This window comes from Ailuropoda melanoleuca, chromosome 5 (assembly GCF_002007445.2).
Source record: "Ailuropoda melanoleuca isolate Jingjing chromosome 5, ASM200744v2, whole genome shotgun sequence".
Taxonomy (NCBI): domain Eukaryota; kingdom Metazoa; phylum Chordata; class Mammalia; order Carnivora; family Ursidae; genus Ailuropoda; species Ailuropoda melanoleuca.
This window is the reverse complement of record NC_048222.1, coordinates 126,660,229-126,678,977: the sequence shown is the minus strand read 5'-3', so window position 1 is coordinate 126,678,977 and position 18,749 is coordinate 126,660,229.

The window sequence follows — 18,749 nt, the reverse complement described above, 5'->3', positions numbered from 1 at the left end:
GACAACCTGTTCTTAGCTCTTTTCCTTTTTAGAATTCCCTATATCCTTCACTCCTTCAAATAGCAGCTCCACGAGAATTATTTCTGCATTCTTATGGAGAGCCTCAATTGGTTTAATGTACTTTTTCCTTAGACAGCTTATTCTGTAATCTCACCTGTCCATAATTGAATCTCTAACCACTGAATATGCTCCCTACGATATGGTAGAGTTCAGCCCCAGGGATAAATATTCTGAAATCTGCATCCAGGCAGACCTGGACACATCCCTGGCTTTGCTACAGGAGAGCTATGGGATATTGGACAAGAGTCTTACCTGTGGAATTCTGGATAAGTTTCTTACCTTTTCTAAGACTTACTTTCCCCACTAGTCTGACAGGCATAATAGTGCCAACTACTTCAAGTTTGTGTTAAAGACTAAAAGAAGGAGATTTCAGAGAGGTAGGAAATGAATCAAGAAGTACAGTGGAATAAAAGCAAAATTAGAATGCCTCAAGATATGGATGGATGGTTCACAAAGACAAACGTGAGATGAAGGCTTTGGAAAACCAATTACAACTGATAAAGGATTTGGCAACATTTGAAAGTTTTTGTTTTATCTGTATTTGGTAGAATTATGTTTGCCATTTGCTTGAAATCTTTATTTTGGTTCATAGCCCAGCTACATATTTTATTCATCTCTTTTAATACATTAATTTGAGTTCCAAAACAAAAGAAGAAATTAGATTCAGTCTTATATCTCCTTGCTTATATATATACAATACCATTATTTCATGTGGAAAGCATGGTGATACTTTAGATTCATGATATATTTGTGCCATAGATGTTTTGTAATACTGTTTTTTGTGTTTGCATATTTTAATCTAACTTGTTTTATTTCTCATCCCTATAAAACTGAAAACTTTTTTGACCAAGTTTAGAAAATGTAAATGAATTAATTTATTGAATCAAATATGCCATTCTGCTGAGGGAGCAGAAGCCTAGGTGAAGACAAAGAACAAGCTGACACCCTGCAACCTCCCCCCACCCCCCACTCCTGGGTGGGACATGTGTGACTTTCTTCCAGGAACCTCCCAACTATCTTCCTGTTAGTACCTCCCTAGAGGGGAAAACAGCCTTAACTTGACAATGGCAAGGCCTCCAGCATCTTGTAGGTCTGTCCTCTTTAGCATATGAAAGTCCTTTTGAAACCTCCCTTTTCCTTACCTCCCCCAACCCCATAATATATAATCAGTCATTCCTCACAACCCTGGTGCAGCATCTCTTTCTGCCCACAGGTCCTGTCCCGTGCTTTAATAAGCCACCATTTTGCACCAAAGACATCTCAAGAATTCTTTCTTGGTCATCAGCTCCAGAGCTCACCCCACCAAACCTCACCTATATTCCAAAATCACATCAATACTAGTCAACATTTTCTTGGGAAATGTTTTTAGACTATAACTGAGAACCAAAAAAAGTTGTGTTCATTCCATGGAGAAATGATTTATGAAGTTTAAAAATTCTTCAAGTTACATAAAGTGCTGATAGAAATCGTCCTGTATTCCAACTTTCTCTGTAAATGCTGATATTTATAGAAAAGATAAATTGGCATACTACTGATACATTTGAAGCGGGAGAGCTAGGTTCTTGTCTCACAGAGTCTCAGAATGAATCTCGCAGACAAAGGTGAGTAAATCCATAGAAGTTTTTTAAGCAGGGATACAGAAAAAGCTCTCAGGAGCGAAAGGGGTCCAGACAGGGTTGCCAGTGGGGGCCTTTCGGGTTGGTCTTTTATAGAATGCTAACCAGGGAACTTAAATCCTTTTAACATCTCTATTGATACCACCATTGAGCAAGGACTAGCGATAACACCCTCAATCGCTCACTTCGCTTTACTTCTTACTTCGTTTTTAAGGTCTTGTTATTCTTTGTTGGTCACAGGTGATTATCTAAAAAAGACACCCACCCCACATGCCTAGGGCAGTGTGTTCCCATATCTCTGGTTTCCTCACACCTCCACATTTTTGGGATTTCTGTGAGCGTGATCACAGAGAGCCCTGTCTATCTCTCCCTACCCAGCCCTGTCTGTCCCTTACTCACGTTGTATATTAAAATATAAATGTAATACCAAATATTACATTAGAATATGAGTAAAATATAATAATATATATTTACCCATCAAAATTTTTTAATTAGTTTTCGTGGATAAACTAACTTTTTGACAGTTTGGGACTTGGTGCACTGACACTCGGGCATAGTTAGAAGTAGTATTTTCCTGCTTGATTATCTGCTCACACAATGCCCTTTAATTACTCATCCTGAGTAGCTAACATTTTAAAAAGGATACTTTTTAGTGATTTGCTTACATTATTTGATTTATTCCAAAACTATAAACACACAATATTATTGTTACGCAACTTTTAATTTTTTCACTCTAGTGTTAGAGATAATTTCAAGGGTAAAAACATCCCATAGACAAAAATATGATTAAACAGTCTGTCAACTATGGCTGCTTATTCTCAATTTTTAAAAAAGCTATCAAAATTTTTAATAGTGTTTTTCTCTTTCTCTCACTTTGCCCAATACATGTATTTATTTTTAATTTTCTCTGACTTCTATAAAATTGTTTGTGGTCAGGGAGGAGTATTGGGCTAGGTGATCTCTAAGGTCTTTTTTGGTTTTGACATTTTATTGCTCTACACCTTTTAGTTCTTGCATCAAATAGACCACTTGCTTTTACTTAATCCAGTTTTTTCTTTTGTAATGTAGAACATTTTTTTAACACATACCTATCAGATCACTGGTGCTTTTATCTTTTGACTGAAATGCCTTATAAATACATAAGAATAAAATGATTTTTAGAGACCAAGTGTTTTGTTTTGGGTTTCTGTTTTTTTTTTTTTTTTTAAGCTTCTGAATTATTTAAAGAATATTTATGTTGCTACCCACCAGGAACTACAGTTGAAGGCATTTACAGCAGAATAATTGCTCCACTGGAAATAGAATGGAGGGGCTCAAAGTCAAGCTGGGATTTTCTCCCTATTTATGAAGCCCTGGGTGAAGAGGAAAATTACCCAGAGCAGACCAGGCCTACAGGCCCCAGAAGATGGAAATTACTAGCAATACTACGAGATAACCAGCCGTTTCTGCTTCCGTAAACAGGCTTTCTGCCGCAAGCTTCTGCAATGCTCTAACTGTTGTTCTCACCTAAAGCAACCCTCACCCTCCAGTTCAAACCCACCTACCAGCAGTCAGCACAGCCCTCCCCACACTGCCCTGTAAAAGCTCTATAACCCCGCTACCTGGGGCCCAGAATTTCGAGTGCAAGCTGCTCTGGGTCTGCAGGCATAAAATAAACCCGAGTTCTCCTACTCCTAGTATTGCTTGGTTTCTCACTGGTCTGATTATTTTCCGCAACGTGGGAAGGTTTCAAAGAGCAAAGTCCGAAAATCACAGACAAAATTAAACATTCATTTTATTTTAAGCAATTTGTGTGTTCATTTTGGTGCGCACAAAACCGTTTTTAGAACAGAGAGCTGACTTGCCTCAGATGATGCTAAGTTCATTGAATGATTTCAAAGGAGACTGTAACAAAGAAGCATTGCATCTAGAAACTGATTAGTAAACAGCAGGAACAGAATAATTATTGTTATTAGGCACCTTGCTTTCCACTGATGATTTTTCAGATCATTTGCCTATGCTATTATTTGACTTGCCCTCTTGAAATTTGTTCATGCCACTTACACAGCAGTCTCATTTTCCTCCCCACAATCAAGACATTGCCTCATCTCTTACACAATCTTAAATTATATAAATTTTTCTCTTAATTTTAGTGTAACTATTGATATACTACTGAAATATATATTAAACCCTTCCTTATACATTATGATGCATAATATTGACATGAGTCACTGTAAATGTACAAGAACTAGAACACTACCCCGTCTCCTGTTGACCACCTGTTAACCTAACTTGTTCATTGAGCTTTATATTTCAATCAGTAATGATTTTGACTTCTCAAGTACAGTTTGTTTTTTCTTATTTTTACAAATTTAATGGTCATTCTTCATAGTCTCTAATTATCCATTCATTATCCGTTTATCTTTGTAATGTCAGCTTTTACTTCTTTAAGCATGGTCATATTTAGTGTTATCTGTATTTTGCAATTTATGTCATCAACTTTTAGGGTTGGGGAATGGAAATCTGTTTTTTACTTTACCCAGATACAGGGGTTTGGGGGCAAAGATCTAGAGGTAAAGTAGCATGTTTTATTTATTTATTTATTTTTTGTTTTAGAACTCCTCTACTTTTTGCAAGTCCAGATTTTTTTTTTTAACTAGGATTTAGTTTTTTTTGAAGCAGGAGGCTTCTTAGAACATCTAGCCCACCATAATGTCAGAAAGGATAATCAAGTCTGGATCAATTTATTTCCTGTGTTTTAAAAATATGTATATCTGATTGAAAATTTGCTTCTGATATTCAGATGCGGAATTCCAATTTCCTATTTGACATTTCCATATGCTTTTATTAGAAACTAAAGAGCATTTCAAAAACTATTTAAGAATTATTTCAAAATAAACTGTATTTTCTTTCACAAGCTGTTTATTCTTCCCATTCTGTCCATTCTACCAACTCTGGAACTACATTACTGTAACTTTGCATACTGATAACACAAATCTGTTCATCATACACTCTTACATTGAGTATTGAGCTTCAAAAACTATATATACAAACTTGAATTGTGTATTCCTTTATGAATCTGATGGAAATGGACTCATTCTTTAAAATGTTTCTTTATGGGGCACCTGGGTGGCACAGCGGTTAAGTGTCTGCCTTCGGCTTAGGGCATGATCCTGGCGTTATGGGATCCGAGCCCCACATCAGGCTCTTCCGCTATGAGCCTGCTTCTTCCTCTCCCATTCCCCCTGCTTGTGTTCCCTCTCTCGCTGGCTGTTTCTATCTCTGTCGAATAAATAAATAAAATCTTTTTAAAAAGTAAATAAATAAAATGTTTCTTTATGCTCACCAAGAAAATAATCTAATGCTTTGTAGAAGGCAATGACTTCTTAGATTTATTCAGATCATTCACTGTGTTTTAAACATGATTCTTACATTTCTATATATTGGAAAGTATTCTAGATAGTTGAGTTTGGAAGCTTGACATAAGCACTCGTGATGCAGGAAGTGGGTCTCATCATACTTAAAGTTACCTAACACTAAAATGCATGCTACTTTATCGTAATTTTGACTTTGCCTTAGGTCGGAGTGTTCTAAAGGAGACTGACCTCAATACTTTAAGATTGTGCCAGATTATAGTCAAATCTTTAAAAAAGACCATTCCTCTGAAGGATTGAGACAACTCCATTACATGATGATGTACATAAAAATTGCTTTCAACCAAAGCAACTTATGGAATAATTAAAGTAAAGAGCTATATAATAGAAATAACATCCTGTTATAAGAAATAAAAGCAATGTAAATTAAGGCTTAGTTTAATAAAACCAGTGAATGTGAATTTAATTTTTTCTGTGACCCAGTTGACTAAAGTAAGTATCCTTTTTTTTATTTTAAGAGTTTCTGAACATTTTTTTTTTAAAGATTTTATTTATTTATTTGACAGAGATAGAGACAGCCAGCGAGAGAGGGAACACAAGCAGGGGGAGTGGGAGAGGAAGAAGCAGGCTCATAGAGGAGGAGCCTGATGTGGGGCTTCATCCCATAACGCCGGGATCACGCCCTGAGCCAAAGACAGATGCTTAACCACTGTGCCACCCAGGCGCCCCTAAAGTAAGTATCCTTGACAGTTTTTTTTTTCAATACCAACAACTTTAAGTATAATAATTTGTCAAATGTTTTAGCCTGGAATGTGTTAACACCTTAGCTAGGATGCAAGTCAACAAAGGTGAGATTATATAGTCCAAACAGGAAAATCTGTTGCATATCTTTAGGAGAAGTCAATATGGAATAAAGGATATCATGCTGTAAATGTCTTATGAATAGATGGATCATAAAAAGAGAATGTCACAAATTTTGTAATTAAGTGGCATTGTCTGGATATAAAAAGCTACAGAAATTAAAAATGCAACAGAATAATTTTGGTTGCAAATAATCTAAAATCCAATTTAGAATGGCTTTCATACCAAAAGGAGATCAACTGATGCTTATAAATACAGTAACTTTGTAGTGTTGTTGAAGATTTGGTTTTCTTGCTTTGTCTTTGGGATAAATGCTTCCATCTCAGTCAGGGCTCCCTCATAGCCACAAAGATTGATACCATGGCCAAATTCTTCCTTGCTGATATTCAAAGGGGGGGGTGGTGGTGGACAGAGAAAGAAATTTTTGGTAGTTCTCTGGAAGAACAAAGAAACTACCTTCCTAAATATTTCATCATCTCAATTGAATCATTTGCCCACCCTGAATTAATTACTATGGGAAGAGGATGGACGTTGTTGAATGACTTAAACCAATCGGGACCTACCTTTGGTGTTGAAAGTAGTGTCATGAACTCTACACAGTGAGAAAAGGATGCAACACTCAGTGGAATTTTGGGAACATTTGGAACAAGAAGGGGAAACAATCTGGGTGGGAAGCAGCATATATACCATAGAAGACATGATTGTCTCTGAAAAAAATTTTCCCCAAGCATGTACCTCTATAAAATTCCCAGCCCCTATTTCACTTTGTTGTGCATGTATCTCTCTTATGGAATGGCTATGTAGTTTAGTGGTTAGAAGCTATCTAAAGCCATAGTGTGAGTTCAAAGCCTGGCTCCATTGCTTACTAGCTACATGACTGCAGACAAATTACTTAATTTCTCTGTGCCTCAGTTTCCTCAACTTATTTTGTACATAATAATAGTAACCACCTACTAAAATTATTATGTAGCTCATGTGAGCTATTCATGTAAATCATTGAGAACAACGCAGATTATATAATTACTATTAATCAAACCCGTTAAATGCCTTAGGAGATAGGTTTTTGACATATGGTACATTTGTATGTGTGCATATGTATGCATATATATGCATATAGATTATATAGATTAAAGAATACAAATTGATCTTTAAAGCATTTCTCAAATAAAAATCTTGCTTTTTTCCCCCTATCGTCATCATTTTGTTTAAGCTTTTTGTCTTTGTTTTAGTACCTCATTTCATCTAAATTATCTTATGTTGATAAAAGATTAATTCTTAACATATGGTGTTTCTGTTCACCAATCTTCCATTTCCAGCCTTGTTAAGGAATTAAATTCTGTTGACCATCCTGGTACTCAAGGTCTTTCAGAAATTTACTTTTTCAAAAGCTCTATGTTTGTACGTTCAAGTTAGACTAATTGAGGTTCTCCAGAGTCCCACTTTTTCTAGATTTGAGGTCATTTCTCAGGCTGCTTCCTGTTCCTTAGGTCTACCTTAAATAACACTTGCTCTGTAAAGAATTTCTGGTTTCTGACAACCAGATATACAATGGAAGCTATTTTAATAGATCTCCAGTGACAGAACTTAATTAACACTCTCTGTTCTCTCAAGCATTTAACTACTGTATGCATGCGTAGTACCCAGCGCCTAAGCCCCAAAGTTTGCACAGGTTGACTCGTGTTTACAAGCAGTTCATTGTCTTTGTTCCCCAAAATATGTCAATTGCATTTGTTAATGTAATTATGAGATTTAAATTTCTTTTTTTTTTTTTTTTTAAGATTTTATTTATTTATTTGACAGAGATAGATACAGCCAGCGAGAGAGGGAACACAAGCAGGGAGAGTGGGAGAGGAAGAAGCAGGCTCCGAGCCGAGGAGCCCGATGTGGGACTCGATCCCGGAATGCCGGGATCACGCCCTGAGCCGAAGGCAGACGCCTAACGACTGCGCTACCCAGGCGCCCCGAGATTTAAATTTCTTGCTAATTCATTAAATTTACCCAAAAAAACAAAGAGCACTGTAACTAAGAAAATGAAGTCGAGGTTTTTTGGTTGAAATATGAAAGTAAATAATTGAAAACACTACTGTTGAATTAACATTTAGACTTTTTTAAGAACTTGGGGGGGAATCATCAGTTATTCTGCACTCCGACTGTTTCATTAATATTTTAAAATTCTTCATAAAAAGAGAAATAGAAAATTCTAGTTAGTGGCTTATGACTACTATTTATACAAGAAATATAAAGCATGAATATTGTAAAACATGAATAAGACACCCCTACTAATAGAAAACTTCTGAACTCTGTTTTAAAATGTAGACAAATTACTTTTCCTTCCCCTGTTTAAAATTGAATTTAAAAATCTAAGGTGAATATGTATTTTTAAATAATTCTTTATCTTAAAAATATTAATTAATCAGGGCACCTGGGTGGCTCAGTCTGTTAAGCAACTGACTCTTGATTTCAGCTCAGGTCATGATCTCAGGGTCCTGGGATGAAGCCCTGCATCAGGCTCTGGGCTGAGGGGGGGGGATTACTTGAGTATTCTCTCTCCCCCCGCCCCCTGCCCCCTGTCTCTCCCCCCGCAACACTTGTACACTCTCTCTCTCTCAAATAAATAAATAAATCTTTTAAAAAATATTAATCAACTTCCTGTATTAATCCCTTAGATGAATCTGAATCAATTATATTATTACATATATGTTATTTTGTCAGACTTTATTAAATATTCAGGAGCTGGAGCTATAAGAACAATACAGTATTTTTTAAAAATATCTCTTAAATGAATTCAGATTCTATTCAAAAGACAAGTATAAACATAATTACATAATATTGAGGTAAATGCTAGTGAAGATTTTCATAAAGTACTATTTCTCTGTGAGTATCTCTGTCAAACCCTCATATAAACTGTGAATATCTTAAAGGTCAGGATTATTTTTACTTCATATTCTACCAAATAAAGATTGTTGAGTGGATGAATTGAACTGAATTTGAGACAAGTCAACTAAGCTGATAAAAGTTTACAACATCTAAAGAATTGCAGAATATAGAAATCATTTTGCACTGTGTATAAATAAGAACATATTGCCTTATTTTGTTTAGCACAATTTCAGGAAAAATATAGTGTAAGTTTTGAATGTTTCCTATATTGGATAATAATACTAGTTGTTGATTGAGTCATAAGATCCAAGCACTAGTCTAAATGTTTTACAAGTATTAATTCAATAAACAATAAAACCATATGAACTGAATTCTACTATTATCCCCCCGAAGATAGGGTGATTTGTCAAGGTAACAGAGTAAGTCCAAAACCAGGATTTAAACCCACACAGGAAGGCTCCAGAGACCCTGCTTGCATTTGTTCATTCAGTGGCCAATTACTGAGGGTATGCTTACTGTCAATTATTGTGCAGGTGTTCGGGGCAAAAGAATGAACAAAACATAATTCCTCCATTCAGAGAACTTGTAGTCTGATAAAGGGAGGAAAAACAAACACAAACGCAAAACTAGTATAAGGATTATTTTAGATATACTCACAAAAACTGCAAAGAAAATGATGCTAATCTACTGGGCACCGTGGCTTCTAAAGAGTCTTACATAAACTATTACAATTTCATTATAATCTGAGCTTCCAAAAAAAGTTAAGAAACTCAGCCATGATCAATGACTTAAAGCAAACAAAAAAATAGATGGAGAATACAGTTTCAAATCTATACATTGTTTTTGCATTTTGTAGGGATATTTAATATGCTACTATAAAATTCCTCTAACTATATGTGGCTTTTATAGATGATATAAAATTTTGTAAGCTGTTTTATCATGTGAACTAGTGCCACTAAAAAGAATGCCCTTCTGTGATATGATGTAGGTAGATACTAATTTCCCATATGCTGATTTATTTTGAATCAACTATGAATTTTGATCAGGGATGAGAAGGATCCATTTTTTTTCTTTTAAAAGTGTGCAAGAGCTAAAACAAATTGCCCTAACTGGAGAAAAAAAATATGAACTTTAAAACTTGTTTATATTGTCGTATTTTATTTCACTGTGAAAGATAAATTTTAAGGGGAATGCTATCAGGAAAGTAAAATACATCTATTTTAAGCACTGCCAAAAGAAATAAAAATAAAGTATGTGCTGACATTACACATAAAACTTTACTTTATAAAATATTCATGCTTCATCATGCTGCTGGTGATTAATAATTATGTAAGAAATGAAATACTAACCATAACTTTTAAGATTTTTGAAGTGAAATGACATGTGGTCTTAGCTGTAGGTGCACACACACAAACACTCCCATACACACAAGGACAATCTTTTGTAATATAACCACTAAGTAGTAGCAAGTGAGAATAAATGACCTGGTCTTATTTTACTTGCTCAATATAAACACTGTTTGCTGGAATTAAGAATTTCAAGGTTTTTGGTGCTAATCATTTTTAGTAAATGGTAATCTACTGGTTCATCAAACATCTTAAATTTTACATCAGGAACTGATGTAGACGACGCTCTAAAATTCATTTCACTCTGCACGAGTACAACCTAGTGTGTAAAGCTAGCATAACATTCCAGAGGCTTCATACACAAATGCAACGCTCAGACGTACTGTGTGTGTATTCATTTGGGAGCGGAGCTGGTTAATGATCGCATATTTTCATTTTCAGCGGAGACTTTCTAACATCAAGGATGAAGGTCATACAGAATAGGCACTTGGTTTACCTTCTGCATTAGTTTGCTCGGGCTGCCATAAAAAAATACCAGAGACTGGGTGGCTCAAACAACAGAAATTGATTTTCTTGCCTTTCTGGTGGTTGGAAGTCTTCCATCTGTGTGCCAGCATGGTCAGTCTGGCCAGAGCCCTCCTCCCGGCTTGCAGACTGCAGTGTTTTCACCGTGTCCTCAAATGACAGAGCTGAGAAGGATAGAGATCTTGTTCCTCCTCTTCTTATAAAACCCCCCATCCTACTGGCTTAGGACCCCACCCTTATATCCTCTTCAACCTTAGTGTCTCCTCAAAGCTCTATCTCCTAAAGTTACATTGGAGTTGAGAGATTTAGCATATGAATTGCGTGAAAGGTAGGATGGGAGGGTGGGTGGAGAGGCACAATTCTGTTCCCAACACATTCTTTTTTCTAAATATATTCCTTCTTACCCATATTCATCCTTCTCCAAGCAGAATCCACAATAGGCTGGAGTGAGAATATTACACATTTTTCTGAATTGATTGATCTCAGAAGACAAGGCTGAGTAGGATAAACAATACAAGTTGATCTTACTTTTAAACCTGGGAAAGGAAGATTCCCATTTAAGCTCCTTCCCTTTATCCCATGCCTCCTCCTCCCCTAGCATCTCTTCCCAAGCACATGTGCCCATGGTTCTATCTTAGTATCCATACTTCCAGCAGGTAGAAATATTCCTTAGGGGATCATTTCAAAGGTCTCAGGCTTTAAGCTTTGCTGCGGAAGGCTCTCTGCTCAAACTCAGGCTGATTCTGAAGGGAGCTGACAGTGGGCTGCAGTCTTATGAATGAGAAATGGTTAATGCTCAGATTCTGGTTCAACCCCTGAACCAGTTAGGACTGAGTTAGTTAGCTGAGAAGGAAGCCCATATCACCGGGCAAGTGCCAAATGAAGAAACAAATTATTCCTGTTTGTGTGATTTTAACCATGCACTTAATTTATTTCTGCCAAGTATTTGACTTTTTTCAGCCATAACAGTTGTAAATAGTGCCAACTCCAATTATTTCTTCCTCATTCCAGTTAACTCCCCTGATAGAAGGGTAATAGAAATCTGGTTTATCTTATCCCACTGGCTGATCTAGGACTGGCTTCTCTGCCTTTCATTCTGCCTGTGTCCTTCTGACCTGTGCTAATTTCTGTTTCTGTGCTCTGCATTTTCTTTTACAGTTTGGTGAAAAAGATGTATATTCTACACCTTTTGCCAAAAGAGAATTTTTCTTATTGGGTTGTGAGAAAACAATGTGTTTCCCCATTGTATATCAAAGGGACAATACTGTGTGATATAATTCAGCATTAAGCTAGATAAGGCAACTTAGCGGACACTTCTATTTAACTCTTCCCTTTCTTGTCGTGTAAGCTACACCATTATCTTATTTCAAGACATTATAAATTTTTGAATTGTTTTAATACTTTTTCAACACCTTCTTGGCTTTTCCTCCATCAACCAATTTAAATATCAGTGCTCAAGTTAACTTTTTCAAAGATAGTTTGATAATGTTACTTGCCTAGTCAAAAGCATTCAGTGAATCCCATTGTCCTCATGATTAAGTGCTTGCTTTTTAATTTTCAATTTTTCACTAGTTGGCCTCATTTCTAGTTTTATTTTTTATTGTGATATGAGATCAAACTTCCATTCTTGCTAATCTGGGATATTCTTTCTTTCTTTCTTCTTTCTTTCTTTCTTTCTTTCTTTCTTTCTTTCTTTCTTTCTTTCTTTTTTTCTTTCAAGATTATTTATTTAGAGAGAGAGAGAGAAAGAGAGAGTGCGAGTGGGGGGAGGAGTTGAGGGAGAGGGACAAGCAGACTCTGAGCTGAGTGTGGGGCCCAACGTGGGCCCAATCCCACGACCCTGAGGTCATGACCTGAGCCAAAATCAGGAGTCAGATACTTAACTGGCTGAGCCACCCAGGTGCCCCTGGGCTACTCAATCTTCCTAAACTGAATTTCCATCATGATCCACTTCATATCCATCCCCTCTTCCTCTTTCTCTGCTTGGGCTTCCTTCTCCTTATCTTCTTCATCTTTCACTTCTTTCTTAGATAGTTAGTCATACAGCTTGAGGAACTGGGTCTTCTAGCCATTTAGAATGACCTCCTTCTGGTTAAAGACTGTTTCAGGTCTGTAACAACTTTAGCAAAAACTGTGTAGTCAGGGCAACGGTGAAAACTTAGTTTCCTTACAGGCTCAGTTTTAGCTTCTAAGGCAGAATCAGAGTTTTGCTGATCTGCTGAAGTCATGTGCTTCTATTTAAGGAGGCTTGGATTTAGCTGGAAAGTAAAATGATATGTATGGGGGAGGGGGCAGAGGAGGTGGTTAGAAATGTCCCTTTGCCCCCCTTTCAAAATACACCATTCTGCCGAGATAAGGTCTCTGCAGCTAGAGGGACCAGACCAGAACAGACAGCCAAATTCTCACTATCGTTTTCTATAACATAGACAAATGGGGGAGAGTGGTTAGCTAATTGAAGTTGGCATAAATCATAGTCACATGCATTTTGAGACTAGTGGAAAAGAATTACATTATTTCCATTCTGACTTTGCATCTTTACTACTGACATTTTATTTTATCATAAAAAATCAGTGCTATTCTTGAATCCAATCTTCTATTGCCACTAAAATGAGTTTCTTTAATGCAACTTGTGAATTCTATTATCTATCATACAAATACTTCTGAAACAGGGGTGCCTGGGTGGCACAGCGGTTAAGCGTCTGCCTTCGGCTCAGGACGTGATCCTGGCGTTACGGGATCGAGCCCCACATCAGGCTCTTCTGCTGTGAGCCTGCTTCTTCCTCTCCCATTCCCCCTGCTTGTGTTCCCTCTCTCGCTGGCTGTCTCTATCTCTGTTGAAAAATAAATAAAAAATCTTAAAAAAAAAAAAACCTTCTGAAACAATTGTTTTAAAAATACAACTTGTTGGGGCGCCTGAGTGGCACAGCGGTTAAGCGTCTGCCTTCGGCTCAGGGCATGATCCGGCATTATGGGATCAAGCCCCACATCAGGCTCCTCCACTATGAGCCTGCTTCTTCCTCTCCCATTCCCCCTGCTGTGTTCCCTCTCTCACTGGCTGTCTCTATCTCTGTCGAATAAATAAATAAAATATTTAAAAATAAATAAATAAAAAATAAAAATACAACTTGGGAACTATTTTGCATTTCATTTTTAACTCTGAAATTAGTCACCATTTTTAGAAACTCTCAACACATAAACCCATATAATCAAGCGGTGCTTATGCTTTCCTGCAATCTTATAGTAGCTCGTAATTGTAAGTTAAATTGGTAGATATAAACTGTAAACTCAAAAATTTTTGATAATTTAAAAAATATCTTTTCTGTAATCAACCGCAAAAGAGATTAATGTACAAGTGTAAGTGGTAGCTAACAGAATTTAGATATTAGTTGGTAATGAGTGCACTTAGCATATCTCTTTATCTCTGACACTACCTATTACAATTAAGAAAGGAGATTTGGTGGCACTGAAGTTCACTGGATCTGCTCCTCAGGTTTTGGGTTGAGAGACTAAAACTGGAGTGTAATCAGAGTTTACCTGGATTTCACATCCTAAATAATTCTAACAAAACTCTATCATGACTGATGCACATAGAAAAATACCAGTAAAATTTGTACCTCAATTTTTTTGACAGGGGTTGCATGCTTGCACGTACAACATTCGTGCCATCCCCTTCTTGGTGTCAGGCTCTCTGGAAAGCAAAGTAGTAATCAAAAGACAGCTGGATAGCGGCAGGGAGAAAGGACGAGAGTGAAACTGCTCTGCATGAGAACTAAATAGAAATTTAATGGGCACAAGTGTGACAAAAGTAGGGTGTTTAAGGATGTTGGAGTTATTGAAATCAATGGTACTGATTGTATAAATTCTCCTGTATTGTTGATTAACTAGAATCTCCTAGTCTACTGTAAGTATCTCTAATTTACTCTTTTGTCTTTTACACAAGGCAGTATGTAAACAATGAATACAACCTGTTTACCTATCATGGACTCTTGTCTCGGGAAAGCTTCAGTTGTCCTTGTTCCATTTTGAATCCCGTGTCTTGTTTACTTTAATAATGAAATAGAATAACTCAAATCTAAACTTAAACTAAAGACGAATTTGTCCTACAGACATTTATTAAAAATGAGATAATCTTATTTAATTTAGAGATCACTTTACATGACCAGATTCTCTTCACTTGTCTTACCTTTTCATGGTTTGTGGTTGCCCTATCATTTCCCACTTTGCTTCAGTTTGCTTTGATTTAATCGTGAATATTACCAAAAATTCTTCATTATTGGAAATTGATGTTTATTTTTATTCTTCTATTCTAGAAATGCATCTAACTTAAAACCAAGCATGTGTGTTACCCAGGCTCCAAACTGTCTTCTTAGAAATACCCCTATTTCAGACTGATAAGATGCTATGCTAAACATGTTATTTGCTCTATTGCTTAGCTGCATTGAGCAGTAAAGAGCATTTGATTCAGCAGAGGCAGCTGGTGATATGACAGCAATGTCAACCACTATCATGGCTATAAAAAAAGACAGATTAAGTTCATAACTGTGGCCATAACCTTGGTCTAATAAAATAAAACAAAATAAGGCCCATTGTAGTGTTTTTATTGCCATCTGTTACTAAATATTTCTTTTAGATGATTCTGGAACAGCTTCATAGCTTTCACACTGAGCCGGCTGTCTATGAAATGCAAAACTCAGAGGAATTAGAGAAACATTAAATGAATTCACATAACAAATGCAAATCCTCTATGTTCGGACATGCTATACTCTCAGTTTACGCTCTCTGCTTTTGCCCTGAATGGGATTGCTATCCTGCTAAGAAGCCAGCAAGAGTCTGTGGCTGATCATTTGCTATACTTTACATTTATATGGGGCTTATGACCTTTATATAATTTAAACAAAGCTATTCTTCATCACTCATCCTTGAAGAAGCCACCCCTCTAGTTTATGGAGGATAAAATTGAAACATAAGAACTATGCAATATATTATAGCATTGAGCTAGAACAGACCAAAATAATGTATCTTCATGGCGCTAGGAATAATGGTTCACAACAGGGCACTAGTAGCTTCAATTGTACCCCACTCACAGGAGAGCCTGTGGATGGTATTTGATGAGAGACAGGACTACTGAATTTTGTCCAGTCATTTGAAGAGTAGTAGAGATGGAATGAAGGAAAGAGACTAATTTCTTTCCACAGCAATTCTGTGTACTTCCCCCCTGCCCTTGCTCTATACTTCTGGCAGTGGGCCTTGTCCATTTTCCTAACACTGTAAAATGCATGAGTAAAGCAAGCATATAAATTATTATCCAATAGAGGACACTTTCAAGAGTTAAAAGATGGGCACTACTAGTAATTATAATATGGCGACAAAACTGTTGGTGCCATAGATATAAGATGGGTGGCATTCTATTTTAAATTATTTTATATTTAATCTTTCTTTATGCTTAATATGTATCTACTTTACCTCCTAGCCGGTTTCCATTTACCATTCTTTCCAAAATATAAACTACACTAAAATAATTTATCATTTTCTGTTCCAAATGATATTGCCTATTAAATACCCAAGAATTGAAGAAAAGTGAAAAAAAATTATCAGTACATTTAGTTTTATTTTAATTTCTGATTAATATAAATATACATATGTGTCTGTATGTCTATGCATGTATATTTCTATATGTGTATATGTGACATAACATATACATTAGATATGTGTACATACTTAATTTTTCTGTCTTTTATAGATGTCATTGCTTAACAAAATGTATTTTGTAATTTGCTAAATGATCTTTTACACTCAATATTAACCTTTTAAAAATCATACTCTCAAACAAAATAATTTATTTGAACTCAGGAGTCATCTGGGATATCTTCACAGAAAGCGATACAAAATATTTGCTTTTTAATTACAACATGTGATTTGAAATGGGGCAAAAAAATCCAATTACTGGCTCTAGAATCTCACGAGGAAAGAAACAAAACCAAAAATGAACAAACAAAATAAACAGAAGCGCTGTTGCTAAAACTGGAAACATGACAGGAGAGGAATGGGATAAAATTGAATTCAATTCTAGGCCACCTGACTTTAGAAATTAATACTTAAGTTCTCCTGATTAAGGACACAATTGGTCCCCAAACCTAAGGTAGATCCATTTGTAAGGGTAAGTCAGTGACTACAGCTTTGGAGATAAGGCGTTACAGGGCCTGATGACAGCAAACTTAGCCTCATCATCTGTCACACATTGTCAAATTCAAATCTGTTTGCCAATTTTGCTTTATTCACAATTTCTTTGAAATTTATTATTTTAAAGCTACATTGGTAATCATTCATTTGCCCATTAAAAAAAATAAGGATTATGATGTATTTATTTTTACTTCCTTGTGATGTATATTGTAATTTTCCCCCAGCTTATCATTTTCCTTACTCTTTATCATATTTTTTCATAGAAAATTTAATTTTTTCCTGTATTCAGTAAGTCATTTTTTTCATGAGTTTTACTTTGATAGAAAAACCTGTCCACAAAAAAGAAAAAAAGAAAAACCTGTCTTCAATCTTATAAACATCTGCTTTCATTTAGATGTGTTAAATATTTTTAACATTCACATATTTACCATTTATATATCATCTGAAATTGATTTTATATAAAAAATGATAAAGGATTATAATTTTTTTCAAATTGGAAAGAAGTTAGGGCTATGGATTAACAAGATTAAAGGTGCAAGACCAGTAAGATTAAAGTGCAAATATCCATTCATGCTTGAAATAGTTAAACTGAACTAAGATATGTTTGACATTAAAATTTATTCTTATTTTAAAATTTTAAGCTAAAGAATGAATAACAAAAATAATTATTAACTATGATGTGATTCTTCCTGAAAGTAGTTGGTCATACAGAGGGGCTTCATTAAAAAATTATGTACTCCATATGTAAAATACTCTTGTCTCTGTAGCTTGGAGAGTCTCTAAAGGGATTTAGTACTTTTGCAATCTTGTTACTGTTTTGGTTTTTTTTTTTTTTTAACATTTTATTTATTTATTTGAGAGAGAAAGCATAAGCAGGGGGAGGGGGAGGGGCAGAGGGAGAAGGAGAAGGAGAGGCTGAGCAGGGAGCCCAATGTGGGGCTTGATTCCAGGACCCTGGGATTATGACCTGAGCTAAAGGCAGATTCTTAACCTACTGAGCCACCCAGGCATCCCCACAATCTCGTTACTATTAAAAATAAATGGAACAGAACAAAATAGTTTGCAAGAAGTCCATTTAAGAACTTATCCTAGTAGATTGCATAGAGAGAAGAGGATAGCTTGGGCAAAACTGGTGGCAGTGCTGATGGAGAGGAATAGAGAGTTGTATAAATTGAAAACCTAGAGGTCCTATTAATTGACTGAAAAAAGTGAAGGAGAAATAAAAATAGAAAGGTGTCAAGGATAACCAACAGGCATATCTATATTGACATTTTTTGACATATATCTGGTACATGTCATATGTTTTATCAACTGGTGAAGAATTGACAATAAGGAAAGAGAATATTTACATGTAGAAAGAGCTGAAGAAATCTCCAGGCAGGTATGATATGGCAAAGTGTAAGTGTGATGATGTATAGTACGTGAAGATTAATTATCTTAAGAGATGTTCTTCCAATTGAGCTATATAGTTTCTGAAATGCTACTTACACATTTCAAATGTTTTCAGGAATTGTCCTTTAGAATGTAAAAAACTCCACAAAGACTAAAATATTAGTTGGTAGCAACTAATATTTGATATTCTAGTAAAAATTATTTTTTACATGGTAGAATGAAAGTGTGTCAGTAAAGCACTCAATTAACTAAGGGCTTTCTCTAAGAATAAAGTCAAAGACATGGACACTTTAATTGGTTTGTACTTAAGAAGAAATTTCCTTATATATGATTTGTCATATAGGAACTTTGGCCTTTTAAGAGGACACTGATCCATGTAGCAGGAGAATAAGATAACATAAATGGATAAAGAAAAGAGAATTAGGAATCATTGAGATGTTGAGGAAAATGTCACTCGCATCATATTTTTCCCAAGCCTGACACTGGTTCTCTATTTATGTTGCTATGTCATAAGTAATAATTGAATTATTAAATAAATT